The sequence below is a fragment of the Arachis hypogaea genome, chromosome 19 (genome assembly GCF_003086295.3).
Source record: "Arachis hypogaea cultivar Tifrunner chromosome 19, arahy.Tifrunner.gnm2.J5K5, whole genome shotgun sequence".
NCBI classification, from domain to species: domain Eukaryota; kingdom Viridiplantae; phylum Streptophyta; class Magnoliopsida; order Fabales; family Fabaceae; genus Arachis; species Arachis hypogaea.
Genome location: NC_092054.1, coordinates 121310125 through 121328259, shown reverse-complemented (window position 1 = coordinate 121328259; position 18135 = coordinate 121310125). Strand labels below are relative to the sequence as shown.

Below are 18135 nucleotides of genomic sequence, written 5' to 3'. Positions count from 1 at the left end.
ATTGGGTTGCCTCCCAACAAGCACTTCTTTAATGTCAATAGCTTAACAGTGGGCTCTCATGGAGCCTCACAGATGTGTAGAGCTTTGTTGAGACCTCCCAACGCCAAACTTAGAGTTTGGATATGGGGGTTGACACCAAACTTAGAGTTTGGTTGTGGCCTCCCAACACCAAACTTAGAGTTTGACTGTGGGGGCTTTGGTTGACTCTGCTTTGAGAGAAGCTTTTTCTGCTTCCTCTCCATGGATGCAGAGAGAGATCCTTGAGTTGTAAACACAAGGTTGTCCTTATTTAATTGAAGGATCAATTCTCCTCTGTCCACATCAATCACAGCTCTTGCTGTGGCCAGGAAAGGTCTTCCTAGGATGATGGATTCATCCTCTTCCTTTCCAGTATCCAGGACTATGAAATCAGCAGGGATGTAAAGGCCTTCAACCTTTACTAACACGTTCTTTACTTGTCCATAAGCTTGTTTTCTTGAATTGTCTGCCATCTCTAATGAGATTTTAGCAGCTTGCACCCCATAGATTCCCAGTTTCTCTATTACAGAGAGGGGCATGAGGTTTATCCCTGAACCAAGGTCACACAGAGCCTTTTCAAAGAGCATGTTGCCTATGGTACAAGGTAGTAAGAACTTTCCAGGATCCTGTTTCTTCTGAGGCAATGTCAGTTGATCCAGATCACTTAGTTCATTAGTGAACAAGGGAGGTTCATCTTCCCAAGTCTCATTACCAAATAATTTGGCATTCAGCTTCATGATTGCACCAAGAAACTTGGTAGCTTGCTCTTCAGTAACATCCTCATTCTCTTCAGAAGAGGAATACTCATCAGAGCTCATGAATGGCATAAGGAGGTTCAATGGAATCTCTATGGTCTCTAATTGAGCCTCAGAGTCCTTTGGTTCCTCAGAGGGAAGCTCCTTATTGATCACTGGTCATCCCAGGAGGTCTTCCTCCTTGGGATTCACTTTCTCCTCTCCCTCTTTGGGTTCGGCCATTTTGGTTATGTCAATGGCCTTGCACTCTCCTTTTGGATTCTCTTCTGTATTGCTTGGGAGAGTACTAGGAGGGATTTTAGTGATCCTTTTACTTAGCTGGCCCACTTGTGCTTCCAAATTTCTAATGGAGGACCTTATTTCATTCATGAAACTTACAGTGGCCTTGGATAGATCAGAGACTAAGTTTGCTAAATTAGAAGTATTTTGTTCAGAGTTCTCTGTCTGTTGCTGAGTGGATGATGAAAAAGGTTTGTTGTTGCTAAACTTGTATCTTCCACCATTATTAAAGCCTTGTTGAGGCTTTTGTTGATCCTTCCATGAGAGATTTGGATGATTTCTCCATGATGGATTATAGGTATTTCCATAAGGTTCACCTAAGTAATTCACCTCTACTATTGCAGGGTTTTCAGGATCATAGGCCTCTTCTTCAGAAGGTGCCTCTTGAGTACTGTTGGATGCAGCTTGCATTCCATTCAGACTCTGAGAGATCATATTGACTTGCTGAGTCAATATTTTGTTCTGAGCCAATATGGCATTCAGAGTATCAATTTGAAGAACTCCCTTCTTCATAGGCGTCCCATTACTCACAGGATTCTCTCAGAAGTGTACATGAACTGGTTGTTAGCAACCATGTCAATGAGTTCTTGAGCTTCTGCAGGCGTTTTCTTTAGGTGAATGGATCCACCTGTAGAAGTATCCAATGCCATCTTTGATAACTCAGATAAACCATCATAGAATATATCCAGGATGGTCCATTCTGAAAGCATGTCAGAAGGACACTTTTTGGTCAGCTGCTTGTATCTTTCCCAAGCTTCATAGAGGGATTCACCTTCTTTCTGTCTGAAAGTTTGAACATTCGCTCTAAGCTTGCTCAGCTTTTGAGGAGGAAAGAACTTGGCTAAGAAAGCCGTGACCAGCTTATCCCAAGAGTTCAGGCTGTCTTTGGGTTGAGAGTCCAACCATATTCTAGCTCTGTCTCTTACAGCAAAAGGGAAAAGCATGAGCCTGTAGACTTCAGGATCTACTCCATTAGTCTTAACAGTGTCACAGATCTGCAAGAATTCAGTTAAGAACTGAAAAGGATCTTCAGATGGAAGTCCATGAAACTTGCAGTTCTGCTGCATCAGAGAAACTAGCTGAGGTTTCAGCTCAAAGTTGTTTGCTCCAATGGTAGGAATGGAGATGCTCCTTCCATGTAAATTAGAATTAGGTGCAGTAAAGTCACCAAGCATTCTCCTTGCATTATTGTTGTTGGGTTCGGCTGCCATCTCCTTTACTTGTTCGAAATTTTCAATAAGGTTGTCTCTGGATTGTTGTAATTTAACTTCTCTTAGTTTCCTCTTCAGAGTCCTTTCAGGTTCTGGATCAGCTTCAACAAGAATGCCTTTTTCCTTGTTCCTGCTCATAAGAAAAAGAAGAGAACAAGAAAAGAAGAGGAATCCTCTATATCACAGTAAAGAGGTTCCTTATTGTTAGTAGAAGAAGAGAAGAAGAAAAAAATTCGAACACAGATAGAAGAGGGGGTTTGAATTTGGTGAGTGATGTGAGGAAGAGATGTTAGTAGATGAATAAATAAATAGAATAAGATGAGAGAGGGAGAGGGTTTTCGAAAATAATTCTTGAAAAAGAGTTAGTGATTTTCGAAAACGGTTTTTTTTGAAAAAAGTTAGTAATTTTTCGAAAATTTTTAAAATCAAAGATTAAAATAATTAGTTAATTAAAAAGAATTTTTGAAAAAGAGGGAGATATTTTCGAAAATTAGAGAGAGAGAGTTAGTTAGGTGGTTTTGAAAAAGATGAGAAACAAACAAAAAGTTAGTTAGTTAGTTGAAACCAATTTGAAAAGATAAGAAGTTAGGAAGTTAGAAAAGATATTTTGAAATCAAATTTTTTTGAAAAAGGTAAGATAAGAAGATATTTTTGAAAAGATATGATAGAAATTAGTTTTTGAAAAAGATTTGATTTTTAAAATCACAATTAATGACTTGATTCACAAGAAATCACAAGATATGATTCTAAAACTTAAAGTTTGAATCTTTCTTAACAAGCAAGTAACAAACTTGAAATTTTTGAATCAAAACATTAATTGATGATGTTATTTTCGAAAATATGATGTAAAATTAAGAAAAATATTTTTGAAAAATATTTTTGGAATTTTCGAAAATAACTAAAAAATGAAAAAGATTTGATTTTTGAAAAATATTTTGAAAAAGATGAGATTTTTAAATTGAAAATTTGATTTGACTCATAAAAACAACTAGATTTTTAAAAAAATTTTGAAAAAGTCAAATCTAATTTTCGAAATTTTAAGAGAGAAAAAGGGGAAGATATTTTTTTTTATTTTTGAAATTTTTATGATGAGAGAGAAAAACAAGAAAAATGATGCAATGCATGAAAGTTATGGATCAAAACAATGAATGCATGCAAGATTGCTATGAATGTCAAGATGAACACCAAGAACACTATGAAGATCATGATGAACATCAAGAACACATTTTTGAAAAATTTTTTAATGCAAGGAAAACATGCAAGACACCAAATTTAGAAATATTTAATGCTTAGGCACTAAGAATTCAAGAATGCATATGAAAAACAAGAAAAGACACAAAACATGCAAATGCAAAGATCAAACAAGAAGACTTACCAAGAACAACTTGAAGATCATGAAGAACACTATGAATGCATGATTTTTTTTTTTCGAAAAATGCAAGATGCACATGCAATTGACACCAAACTCATAACATGACTCAAGACTCAAACAAGAAACACAAAATATTTTTGATTTTTATGATTTTAAAAAATTTTTTGTATTTTCTTTTAATTTTTTCGAAAATCATTTTGAAAAAGAAAAATAAGGATTCCAAAATTTTTAATATGAATTCCAGGAATCTTATGCTCTTTAGTCTAAAGCTCCAATCAAAGGGTCAGGCATGGCTTAATAGCCAGCCAAGCTTTAGTATGTAACTCAGACATGACACGCCTAACATGCCCTACAGGCATGGCTTTACAGCCAGCCAGGCTTCAACATGCTTTATGAAACACTAGAATTCATTCTTAAAAATTCTGAAGAAAAATATATTTTTGAAAATATTTTTTTTTTTCGAAAACAGATGAAAAATTTTTGAAAGATTTTTGAAAAATTTTTGAAAATAAAACAAAAGGAAAATTACCTAATCTGAGCAACAAGATGAACCGTCAGTTGTCCAAACTCAAACAATCCCCGGCAACGGCGCCAAAAACTTGGTGCACGAAATTGTGATCTCAGGTAATAGCTCCAAAGACTTGGTGCTCTAATCTTAATTCATAATTTGTCACAACTTCGATACAACTAACCAGCAAGTGCACTGGGTCGTCCAAGTAATACCTTACGTGAGTAAGGGTCGAATCCCACGGAGATTGTTGGTATGAAGCAAGCTATGGTCACCTTGTAAATCTCAGTCAGGCAGATATAAAATAGTAATGGGGTTTTCGAAAATAAATAATAAAAGAAGGATAGAAATACTTATGTAAATCATTGGTGAGAATTTCAGATAAGCATATGGAGATGCATTCGTTCCTCTGAACCTCTGCTTTCCTGCTGTCTTCATCCAATCAGTCTTACTCCTTTCTATGGCTGGCTTTATGTAAGGATGTCACCGGTGCCAATGGCTACTTTCAATCCTCTCGGAAAAATGGTCCAAATGCTCTGTCACAGCACGGCTAATCGTCTGGAGGCATCACCCTTGTTGATGGTTGCATCCTATTCCTCTCTGTGAAAATGGTCTGATGCGCTGTCACTGCATGGCTAATCATCTTGGAGGTTCTCGATCATACTGGAATAGAATTTACTATCCTTTTGCGTCTGTCACTACGCCCAGCACTCGCGAGTTTTGAGTTCGTCACAGTCATTCAATCCCAGAGTCCTACTCGGAATACCACGGACAAGGTTTAGACTTTCCAGACTCTCATGAATGCCGCCATCAATCTAGCTTATACCACAAAGATTCTGATTAAGAGATCTAAGAGATACTCATTCAATCTAATGCAGAACGGAAGTGGTTGTCAGGCACGCGTTCATAGGGAATAATGATGATTGTCACGTTCATCACATTCAGGTTGAAGTGCGAATGAATATCTTAGAAGCGAAATAAGATGAATTGAATAGAAAACAGTAGTACTTTGCATTAATCTTTGAGGAACAGCAGAGCTCCACACCTTAATCTATGGAGTGCAGAAACTCTACCGTTGAAAAATACATAAGTGAATAGAGGGTAAGCATGGCCGAGTGGCCAGCCTCCCATGGAGGTCTAGAGATCTAAAAGTGATCAAAAGATGATCCTAAGATGTTCCAAGATATCAAATACAATAGTTAAATGTCCTATTTATAATAAACTAGCTACTAGGGTTTACAGAAGTAAGTAATTGATGCATAAATCCACTTCCAAGGCCCACTTAGTGTGTGCTTGGGCTGAGCTTGAAGTCTACACGTGGAGAGGTCATTCTTGGAGTTGAACGCCAGCTTTTGTGCCATTTTGGGCGTTGAACTCCACTTTGCAACTTGTTTCTGGCGCTGGACGCCAGAATTGGGCAGAGAGCTGGCGTTGAACGCCAGTTTGCGTCATCTAAACTTGGGCAAAGTATAAACTATTATATATTTCTGGAAAGCCCTGGATGTCTACTTTCCAAAGCAATTAGAAGCGTGCCATTTTGAGTTTTGTAGCTCTAGAAAATCCATTTTGCGTACAGGGAGGTCAGAATCCAACAGCATCAGCAGTCCTTCTTCAACCTCTGAATCTGATTTTTGCTCAAGTCCCTCAATTTCAGCCAGAAAATACCTGAAATCACAGAAAAACACACAAACTCATAGTAAAGTCCAGAAATATGAATTTAACATAAAAACTAATGAAAAAATCCCTAAAAGTAACTAGATTCTACTAAAAATATACTAAAAACAATGCCAAAAAGCGTATAAATTATCCGCTCATCAAGCTCATTTGTTTTTTTCTTTACTCTCTAATCATTGATGCTTAGAGCCTTGAGCTTTGAGAGAGTGCTTTTGTACTTGAGCCTAACCTTGACTCTAAGTGTTTTATTTTCAAGCTTTTTGCTTGATACATAAACACCATAAGTACTTGACGACTGTATTGTCATTAGTACTCAGAGCCTTCATCTTTCTCATTCTTCCTTTTTCTTTTCTTGCCTTATTTGCATTTGATTCTTCAAGTTTTTCATGATTTCAAAAATTTCATAAAATGTCCTAGATGAAAACTTCAATTTAACAAATTCAAATGCAATTGAGCAACAATAGTTATGCTAGCTTCCCAATATTTATATGCTCATGCTAACCTCTTCTTTAATTACCTTGTTTGTTTATGATCATGATACTTAATCACTTTGACTCACAAAATTCAAGATAGTAGTTGTAATATCACAGCAAAATGTTACAATTCAAGAATCAAGCTATGCTTATTCACAAAACACATGCTCATACAAGAAATAAAAGACAATCATGCAATTAAATGTATAGAGAACAAATAAGAGAAAAAAGAACTTTACCACCTTGTAGTTCATCTTCATTGTTGTTATCATTTTTCTCCTATTCTTATCCTTCTCACACCAAACTTAGAATGATTGCTTATCCTCAAGCAACAAATAAAACAGTGGTGATGGGATTTATGATGGGTCATGAATGTCTTAAAATAATGAAGTGTGAGTATGCATGTGTTTAAGCAAGCAAAATTAAGGATCACAATAAAGGCACAAGAATGGAAACAGAGACAATGTGATTGCATTAATAAGTGGTGTGCATGGTACTTTGCATGAAGAATAAGTGGCAACACCAAACTTAGTGTGACACTTACATTTTAGAATAATGCAAGAGCCCAGTGAAGATTGAGAATCAAATTGTTGCATGGCAACACCAAACTTGGAATGCAATCACATGCCAAATTATTCGAAAGTAAACTAAGCAAAGAAAGAAAATGTTACCTACGGTTGGGTTGCCTTCCAACAAGCGCTCTTTTAATGTCATTAGCTTGACATGTTATGCATTTTGATGAGCTAGTTTTCCTTGTATGGTATAGAATTTTCTCAAATTTGAATGAATTCTCGTTGCAAGTATAGTTCTACATCGACAAAGGATCCTCTCATGCAAAAATATTGGTTGTCACGAATAACAAATCCCAAATAAGAATTAACCGAAGTATTTGAACTCTGAGTTGTCTCACAAGGAATTGTAATGAAGTGGTCAATTATTGGCTATGAAGGGGCAAAAAGGTTTTGGTTTATAAGAGGAACAAGAAAAAGTAAATCAAGCAAGTAATTAAAGAAAGCAAGATAAAGAACTCTTGGCTAAGACTTAGGTAACTGAGATCACTATCCTTGTCAACGATTCAAATATTGATAATTATGAGGAACCGAGCGCATTAGGTCTACTCACTAAAGCCTTAAGTACGTAATGTTTAGTCCTAGACTTGGAGTACGTCAAATGGCTTGATCAACATCAATCCATAAATCCCAACCTAGCTACTAATCAACTTGGTAGTAGGGTAGAGTCAATGGTTATCAAATTGATCCCCAAGGGATCTAGAATTACCAATTCAATGAAGCCCAAGGACTCAAGATCACTCAATCCCCTTAGCCTAGGCCAAGGGTCAAGAGGACTACTAAAAAACTATAGGAAGCATTCTATCAAACACCTAATGTGCAATAAAAATAAACATCACAAAATGCTAAAATTAAGGAAACCCATAAGTAACATAAGCAAGAACTCAACAATAACAATGAAGATAAACAATAAAGAGACATGGAAACATAAAATTGCATTAAAAGGAAATTAGATCCAACAATGTTCATCAACATACAAGAGAGCAAAATGAAAAATTAACATTACAACTAAGACAATCAAGTAGTAGAAACAAGAAATCATGAGGGAAACAAGATGAAATCAAGTAATTAATCTAAGATCCAAGACAATTTTCCTAATTCTAACCTAATTCTAGAGAGAAGAGGGAGCTTCTCTCTCTAGAAAACTAACTATAGGCTCATGTTGACTAACTAATTACTCCTCCTTTGCTTGGACTTCAATTCTGCATGAAATACACTTAGAAACAAGTTGGATTTGGGCTTGGGCAGCTCAGAAATCGCCCCCAGCATTTTGCTTTTAAGTGGGTCACGTGCGAGTATCGGCGCGTACGTGCCATGTGCGTGTGCGCGTCAATTGGCTGTTTCTTCATCTACGCGTACGCGTCATGTACGCGTGCGCGTCGCTATGCGATGTCACTACTGCGCGCACGCGCCTTGTATGCTTGCGCGCCCATTGAGGTATTTCCAATCTTTGTTTCTTCATGTGTTCTCCACTTTGCATGCTTTTCTCCTCGTTTCTTCCATCCAATACTTGCCTTATGAACCTGAAATCACTTAACAAACACATCAAGGCATCGAATGGGATTAGAGTGAATTAAAATCACCAATTTAAGGGCCTAAAAAGCATGTTTTTACATTTAAGCATAAATTAAGGGAGAATCACAAAATCATGATATTTTATTGAATAAATGTGGGAAAAGATGATAAAATCTCCTAGAATAGGCACAAGATAAACCACAGAATCGGGGTTTATCAAATGTCTCCACACTTAAACTAAGTATGTCCTCATGCCAATATCAAGAAGGAAGCAAAGGGTATCACATTTATTCAATGAAAACTAACTAAATGCAACCTATCTATATGCAATCTATCTAAATGAATGCAATGGCTTAGTCAAAATAAATCAACCTCCAAGAATATACATACAAGCACAAGGGCTAAAGCAATAGCAATCAAATCAACCCATAATTGAATTGAATCATTGAAAGATTTTACAAACTTGCAAAAAAAGATGATCATGGGTGGAATCATGTAATTGAGCGATCGAACCCTCACCGGATGTGTATCCGCTCTAGGCACTCAAGTGTATGGAGTTGATTTACTCAATTCTCCTCAATCATGCTTTCCAAGATTTGTTTTTCATCTAACAATCAACAATTACTTTATGCATGCATACAAATATCATGAGGACTTTCCCATAGGTTGTAATGGGGCTAGGGTCAAGGTAGGGTGCATATAGTCAAGTGGACAAGAATTTGAATCTTTGATTAACCTAAGCTTCCCACCTAACCTCTGACAACCCATACAATTTTAAACAAACCGAACTGCCCATTCTTCACTTTTCACACATACTCATGTATTCTCTTTTTGATCACCACACATATGCATTGACTCTTATTGAACTTCACTTTGGGGAATTTTTGTCCCCTTTTTATTGCAATTTTTTTTAAACTAAAATATATACAAGAACATCAATGCATAGGGTTTACACATGATTAATACATGAGTATGTACCCAATTCCCAAGATTCTCAACACAAATACAAAAACACACTTTTATCTCTACCCAATGTTCCCACTCTCCCAATTCAAATAATGAACACTCTCACTAGCCTAAGCTAATCAAAGATCCAAACATGGGACATTTATTATTTTTCACTTAGGCTTGTAAAGTGCTACAATTAAGAACAAATGGGTTAAGCATAGGCTCAAAATTGGCTAACAATGGAAGATAAAAGGGTAGGCTATTTGGGTAAGTGAGCTATTTGAAACAATGGCCTCAATCATATAAATGCATGTGTACACAAAGTAATGGACATAAAGAATCAAACAAATCAAAGATTACACTCATAGGGAGAGAATAATGCACACAAGAATGAAAATAAGTGGTTATATGATGTAACCACACAATTAAGGCCCAAAACTCGCATGCTTGTGTTCTTTGCTCAAAACATGATCCACAAAGTGTATAATTCAAGCAAGTCCTAAGAAAAATTTCCAACCAATTGGGGTGGTGCCCTAGAAATGGATTTCTTGAAAATTTTCATCATATTGATTAAGCTTATTCTAATGTAATGTTGTGATTTAAAAAAAATAATAAAAATTTCTTAATTTACCCTTTTTCCAATCAAAGCAAATTTCATACGCAAAGGGGATCAACTAGGTTTCAGCAATTCACAATATTTTTTTTCTAATTCACAACCAAAACGGCTAAAACAGTTATGTAATAAAAATCCAACCAAAATATGGACTGTATACAATCTAAGATGCAAAATGGGACAACTAAGATAAAGTAATCCCAAGATAACAAATATATACAATAATCTCAGAGTAATCTCAAAGATAAAGTGCAAAATAAAATAAAGTAGCAGAAACTAAAAGATAAATGTCTGAAAGTTCACCACACAAATGCTCTCCATCGGTCATGAACGGTGACCTCCCCACACTTTAGGATGAAGCATCGTCCTCGATGCTACTGCTAAAACTCGGGCTAGGGGTCAACAGTCGTGCCGGGCTATGGCTGTGGCTGTGGCTGTGGGTCAGGGTGTGGGTCCTCAGGAGGCTGCTAAACCTCTGTGGTAGCCTATGTCTCTGAGGGTGCCTCCTGCTGAGTCGGCTCCTCGACATGCTCCTCCTCGTGATCTGCCTCATGATCCTACTCATCGGAGTCGGGAGAGTCTGGGAGAGGAGGTAGCTCAATGCCCTGTGATACGAAGACCTGGTCTATGCGATCGAGACGTCGCATGATACGACGCTCGCTGCACTCCATGAAGCGAAATAGGTGCTGCACTAGCAGGTACGTCGGCTCAGGTGCTGGCGGTGGTGGCAAAGGTGCTGTGGCTGCTGAAGCAGAGGAGGGTCCTGCTACTGGTGTGGAAGATGAAGGCTGAGCTGCCTCCACTGCTGCTCTAGCTCGAGAAGGGCGTCTAGGTGGAGGCTTCTCGTGCACCCACCCACCCCACGGAATAGTAACCTCCTTGTCGTCGTCATCTGGGGGTGGTGGTGTCACGTCATCGTCCTCCCATGGGATATCGGCTAGCTCAATTATGCTGGTGACCAATGTAGGAAATGGTAGTAGGCCACGGATGTGTGCTCACCACATGCTCTGCCTGATCAACTGGGGGATGTCTACCTCTTTTTCCTCCATGACAGCCAATCAGAACTAGCATATCCATCAGAATCTCAGAAAAATGAGTGGTGGGCAAGACATAATGGGCGAATATCTGCTGCCAAGTCCTAGCCTCGCTCGACAGATAAGTGAATAGCATCCCGTTGGGCTTCTTGTTGCCAGAATCCATCACCCAAGGGGCGTGCGCTGTGGAAATCACGCGCTTCAGCGCCTCATAATCAAAGGTCATGCAGTGGATAGCTATCTTCGCCTGCTGATAGGTGCATGTGTCACCAGTACGAGGTCGGCAAAGCAATGCCTCCCCAATAGCTGCCTCAGTAATCAAGATCTCCCTTCCCCGCAGGTGGACTGAATCAAGAGTGGCGCGAAAGAAGTTGCAGTAGAACTCCTTCACCCACAAAGTGTTTATCCTTCCCAAATCCCTATCAACAAAGTCCAAGCCCAATTTCAGAATACGGGTATTGATGGCACGTCTCACGTCGTTGGGAAGGACCAATTTCTTCTCAATGTTTATATTCGTCTTCCGATATTTAGGGAAGCGAAGCTCACAGTAGAGGTTGGGGAATTTGGTTGGGTCAGTGGATGGTAGTAGCTGATTCTCTTTATCCACGTCATTCAGCGGATTCTTAGCATAGTTGGCATAAGGGGAAGGAGTAGAGGCTTGAGAGCGCTTCCTCTTCTTTGAGGTAGTAGCTATGACTTTTCCTTTATCTGACATCCTGAAAAATAGATGTGATATGATATAAGCAACTAGCCAAGTAGATGTATAGCACTCAAGGTAAGACATATTCGTGAAGTGAATGAAGAAAAGAGAATTCTTGGAATGCAAGTAACAAAATTCAGAGGTCCAACAAAGCCACAAACCAAGAATTCAAGCCACAATTGCACAATGCTTTGTGTATTAAGCTCAAGAAATGTCATACCCAAAAGAATGATCAAAAGAGTTAAGTTGAAAACCAAAAAGAGAAGTTAGTTGGTTAATCAAGTTAGAAGTTAGAAAAGTGGTTCAAAGATTAGTAGTACGACGGTTCTTGGCTCAATTCAAAAAAAAAAGCACAAAGTATGGAATGTAAGCATACTCATAATCATGAGGGACATTTAGTTATTGATGATGAAATATGAGATTGCAAAAGAAGCAATTAATTAAAAGTAAGTCATCAATCAATGTAAAGGTCACTATGTTCGCATTAATTGGTGTTGGTAAAAGCAAAACATTGAGAAACAAGTTAATCAAGAAACATTCAACACTAAATTCAATGAGGCAGAAAAATCACAAGTTGAAGCAAGAATGAAAAACCTCATGATCTATGTGACTTAATGTAAATCAGGTATGAATAGAATGAATCAATTCAGCCACATGGATTTAAACTTTCAATCTTGTGAGTTTATGCAAAAGAGGCTCAAAATCTCAAAAGAGTTTCAAGTTATGGTCAATCTAAAAATTCATTCAAACTACTCAATGCATAGAAGTAAATCAGCATTATAAACAAACAAAGAATGTTATAAGCATGACCAAGACTTGTAAACAAGTTCAAGAGGAAATTTCCAAACCCATTTAGCAAACAAGATTCTTTTAGACACAGAAATCCGTCTAATAGAATTTTGTTGCACCAACAAAATAATGCCATTTAATGAAACAGGGTTAGGAAAAATCCAGCAGCGTTTCAGCAGTAAATTGGCTCTTTCCCAAACATAATCAATCAAATCAAGTTTCATATGAATGTTTGACAATAAACACAAAACAACCACATGTGAATTCATATGAAATAACATTTAAGCCAACATACAGCACCAAAACAGCAAGAAGGAACAAAAGTAATGGACTCATTGAGTTCAATAACCATTCCCGAAGCAGCATGAATCTAAATTATGCAAGGAAACTCAGCAGGGCAGCATGTAAGAACCAAAAACTTAGCACAGCCTTAACCAAAATCCAAAAATAGTAGCAACAACCATCATTCAACCAAATGCACAATTAAGAAAATAAACACAAACGGAGCACTTATCAGGTCTAGAATCCTCTAACCACATCCTAACAACCTAACAGCATGCATTTCTATCTAACCTAACAAATAGAATTCAACAGCTAATCTATTCTAACATTAACTAACAAAATTAATTAAAAGAAAGTGAAGAAACAGAACAGAAGCAGGGGAACCTGGAAACAGGGCAGAAGCAGAATTGGAAAAGGGAGAAATGGAAAGAAGAAGCAGCAGGGTAGTGCTGCCAGCAGCGGTTGCTCACGGCGGCGCAGGTGGTCGTGGTGGCGGAGCAGAAAACAGCGCGGAGTGCTGGGCAGAGGGTAGCGAGACGGGTGGTGAGAGATAAATGGGAAGAGAGGGGGGTGAAAGGGCGAGGGGAGAGGAAGATGGAGGGAAGGCGTGACTGGACGAAGGTTGATGGTTACGGTGAAGGTTTGCCAGCAACAATGGAGGTCGCGGCGGTAGTGGCAGTGGAGCTGGGGTGAGTGAGAAATGGAGGAAGAGAGAAGGAAAGAGGGAGGGAAAAGAAGGTTGCGCGGAGGTTGATAGTGGCAGAATGTGGTCGCCGGAGGTGGCTGGGCGGTTGGTGATCTTGAAGATGATGCTGAAGGAGGGAGAAGGAGAAGAGACGTTGGAATGGGGCGGAGTGAGAGTACACGAATGCTAGGGCTTTCGCGTCCCTGGGGTAAGTGAAATTTTTGAATCCACACAAGCACGCACCGTGCGCGTCCGCGTGGGTGGAAAAATAAGGAAGGGGCGCGTAGCTGGTTTGATGTGGCATGGGCGCGGACGCATACGGTGCGCGTCCGCGCGGGTGAGTTGGGCCAGAGGCACAAAAGTTGCCCAGAGTTGGCATAACTCTTGGGTCTTTAGCCTGGGTGATGCAAAAACGCATCGACGTGCGCGCATACTGTGCGCTTGCGCGTGGATGAGTTGATCGATGAGGGGACGCGAAGGCTCTAGGTGCGCCTACGCGCAGGTAGGAAAACACAAAGGGACGCGAACGCGTCATGTACGCATTTGCGTGGCTTAAGGCCCAGAGTTGGCCCAAAAGTGGCACAACTCTCTAGTTCTTGGCCCGGAAATTGCGAAATGCACAATCGCCGCGTGCGCGCACTGTGCACTTATGCGTGGCTTCTCTCCTTTTTTTTTTGAAAGAACACTAAGAAGAGCTCAAAATCCTCCTAGCCTTCTCTAAGACTCAAAAACCAGCCAAAATGCAAAACCTACCATATTTTTGAATTTTGGGAATTTTTCAAACAATTTGAGGAAACTTGCAATCCAAGCGAAAATTCAAATTCAAGAATCATCCTTAATGAGGGCATAAAATGCATAAACAACCTAGCAAGCAAAGCAAAATATACTAAGGAGTAAAGAAGTCACTTAAAATGGAACCCAATTCATTCCTTCAATATATCTACAAGAGAATGGAAAGAGTTTACCATGGTGGGGTGTCTCCCACCAAGCACTTTTAGTTTAAGTCCTTAAGTTGGACATTTGGAAGGCTCCTTGTCAAGGTGGCTTTGATAAACCCATATTTCATGAGTTCTTTTGTGCTTAATTTGAGTGATTTATACGATCCCTCACCTACTTATTCACATTAATTGCATGGTTTTACTTTTCCTTCCTTATTATGTGACGTAAATGAAAAACATGTTTCCTAAGTTTTAAAATTAATTAATTTAATTACCTTTATTTCCATCCGATGCCGTGATTAGTGTGTTGAGTAGTTTCAGGTTTTCTAAGGCAGAATGACTTAAAGGATGAAAAAGAAAACATACAAAAATGGAAGGAGAAAGCAAAACGGAGCTTTGAAGGAAACTGGTATTCACGCGATCGCATGGACGACGCGATCGCGTGCCAAGCACGAATCAGCAGCGACGCGGCCGCATGACTGACGCGACCGCACACCTTAAGCAGAACGCACATGACACGGTCGCATGACTGACGCGACCGCGTGGCAAGGAAAAGCTCCGAATGACGCGACGGCGTGACCCACGCGGACGCGTGACAGAGGCCACGTATCAGAATTTACAGAATACACCCCCAGCGAATTTTGAAGCCCTTTTTGGCCCAGATCCAAGTACAGATAGCATAGACCAGAGGCTATAAAGTGTGGGAATGCACCCATTCAAAAGAGAGCTCGCATATTTTATTTTTCAATGATTTAGATTTAGTTGAGAGGGAGATCTTCTCTCTCTCTCTCTTAGGATTTAGGATTTCTTCTTGTTTTAAGAGTGACTCTCAATCCAAGTTTTATGTTTCTTTGTTTTAGCTTCATTTTACTTTTATTTATTCCAGCACTTGAATTGATCATTGGATTTATGAATTCTTCCATGTTGCAGACTGTTATTTGAATTAATAATATTTGAGGTATTTTCAGTTTATGATTGTTCTCTTTGATTTAAATTACCATTGCTTCCCATCTAAGGATATTTTTTATTATTCCAGCAATTTTACTTTTTCCCCTTTTGGTCCTGGTTACGAATTCAGTAACTCAACAGTCATTAAACTCAACATAACTGATAATCGTTATCTTGCTAATTGAGCTGAACTTAAGTAATCCCAACCTTTTCTTAGGAAATAAACAGGATTCAAAGGTCAATTTAATTAGTCCCTTGACTTTCCTTTGCTTTAGTAAAGGTTGACCAAGTGGAATTTAGATTCAACTTTCATTATAGTTGAGAGAGATAACTAAGTTGGACCTCTAATTTCTCTTACCTGGCCAAAAAGTTTGCTTTACCGTATTTATTTATTTTAATTGCCATTTACTTTACTTGTCATTCAAATTACTTGCTTCTCACCTTCTAATCCCCGATTATAACTTTATAACCAATAATAAGAACATACTTGATAAACCACTATTTTATGGTTTATCTTGTGCTCAATTGAGTGGTTTTTATCTACTCTTTACCCACTTATTCATACTATTTGCATGGTTTTACATTTACCTTCCTAATTATGTGCTTTGATTGAAAACATGCTTCTTTGATCTTATATTTGCTTATGATTAATTCTTTCTTATTACCATTAGATGCCTTGATATGTGTGTTAAGTGTTTTCAGATATTATAAGGCAGGAATGACTTGGAGGATGGGAAGAAAGCATGCAAAAGTGGAAGGAATGCAAGAAGTTGGAGAAATTGCTAAGCTGTCCAGCCTGACCTCTCTGCACTCAAACAGCTATAACTTTAGCTACAGAGGTCCAGACGACGCGGTTTCAGTTGCGTTGGAAAGCTAACGTCCGGGGCTTCGATTTGATATATAATATGTTATAGTTTCCCTGAAGCTAGGCGACGCGACCGCGTGATCCATGCGGCCGCGTCGCAGTGACAAAAATCCAGCGTGACAAAATTCGAAACCAGCGAATTTTGGACTGTTTCTGACCCAGTTTGCGGCCCAGAAAACATAGATTAGAGGCTATAAAGTGGGGGACTGCATCCATTCATAGGGAGGCTCTCAAAAATTCATAATTTTAGGAGTAGATGTAGTTTTTAGAGAGAGAGGTTCTCTCCTCTCTCTTAGAATTAGGATTTAGGACTTCTCTTAGTTTTAGGAGTGACTCTCGATCCCAGGTTCTTTATTTTATTTATTTTTCCATGCATGTCTATGTCAGATTTAAGTTCTTTTGTTAATGCAATTTGAGGTATTTCAGTTTAATATTGCTTTCTTTTATTTACATGATTATTGCTTCCCATCTGAAGGCATTTTTATTCCAGTAGATTTACTTTTCCCCTTTTGGTTTTGGTTAAGAAATCAATAACTCAGGAGTTATCCAACTCAACAGCATAATTGTTAATTGTTATCTTGCCAATTGAACTGAGCTTCAATAATCCCAATCTTTTCTTAGGAATTAACTAGGATTTGAAGATCAAACTAATTAGTCACTTGACCTTCCTCTGCTTTAAGTAAGGGCTAACTAAGTGAAATTAAGATTCAATTTTCATTATCATTGATAAGGATAACTTGGTCTGGACTTCCAATTTCTTATACCTTGCCAAGAGATTTTATTATTATTATTTTATTTTACTTGTCATATAACATATTCCCACCTTACTTCCAAAACCCCCAATTTACAATCTTCATAACCAATAATAAGAACATACTTCCCTGCAATTCCTTGAGAAGACGACCCGAGGTTTAAATACTCGGTTATTATTTTTAAAGAGGTTTGTTACTTGTGACAACCAAAACGTTTGTACGAAGGGATTTCTGTCGGTTTAGAGACTATATTTACAACGCGACTGTTTTTATGAACTTCTTTACTGGCAAAAATCCTGACGTCAAAATGGCGCCGTTGCCGGAGAATTGCAAACGTGTGCCTTATTATTGGTTATTGTAAATATTTCATTTTTGATTTGTTTTTATTTTTATTTTTATTAAATTAAGAGGTTATTGATTTTTATTTTTAAAATTTTTATCTTATCTTATCTTATTTCAAAAAAATCAAAGTTCAAATTTCGAATTTCAAATATTCAAATTTCAAAATTTAAAATTCAAATTTCAAAATTCAAATTTCAAAATTTCAAATTTCAAATTTCAAAATTTAATTTTCAAATTCAAAAATTTAAATAACCTTTTAATTTAAATTTAAATTTATTTTTATTTTTATTTTTAATTTTTATTTGTTACTATGAACTCTCACCTCTTTGGCTATGAGTCTGGTTACAATCATGTTGCAGGAAGAAGAAATTACAATGAGAACAGGCATCAAGGTTGGAACAATCAAAGATGGGAGGAGCCACAAGGATTTGATCAACCCTCATGGCAACAACTACCTCCAATGGACTATCAACAACCACCACCATGTGCCTATGAACCCTTTCCCCAACATAACTTTGGACCACCATACTCACAAGCCTCTTTCCGCCATTCACCTCCATATGACCCTAACCCTCAACCACCATACCAACCACCTTATGAGCCATATGAACCATATATAGAACCACCCCAATTCCAACCCAATTACTCACAAGAACCACCACTTCAATATTCACCATCTCCATATCCATCAATCCAAGAGCACTATGATCCTACCTATGATAACTGAGTGCATCAAGAGACAAAGGATCGTTTCAAGGAAACAGTGGATCGATTTCAGGCAACCACTCAACAACTGGGGCAAGCATTAATTCAATGGGCTTCTAGGCGCTTAAATATACAAGGATCAGCCACAGCTCCATGTGGA

At 38.2% G+C, this 18135-nt stretch overlaps 1 non-coding gene across 1 annotated transcript; it reads left to right on the top strand.

Moving 5' to 3' along the window:
- Positions 1-1756: 1756 nt before the first annotated feature.
- LOC112781474 (small nucleolar RNA R71) lies at positions 1757-1864 on the top strand. Its single transcript, XR_003192250.1, has one exon. It is a non-coding gene; the product is annotated as a small nucleolar RNA R71 (small nucleolar RNA).
- Positions 1865-18135: the final 16271 nt, after the last annotated feature.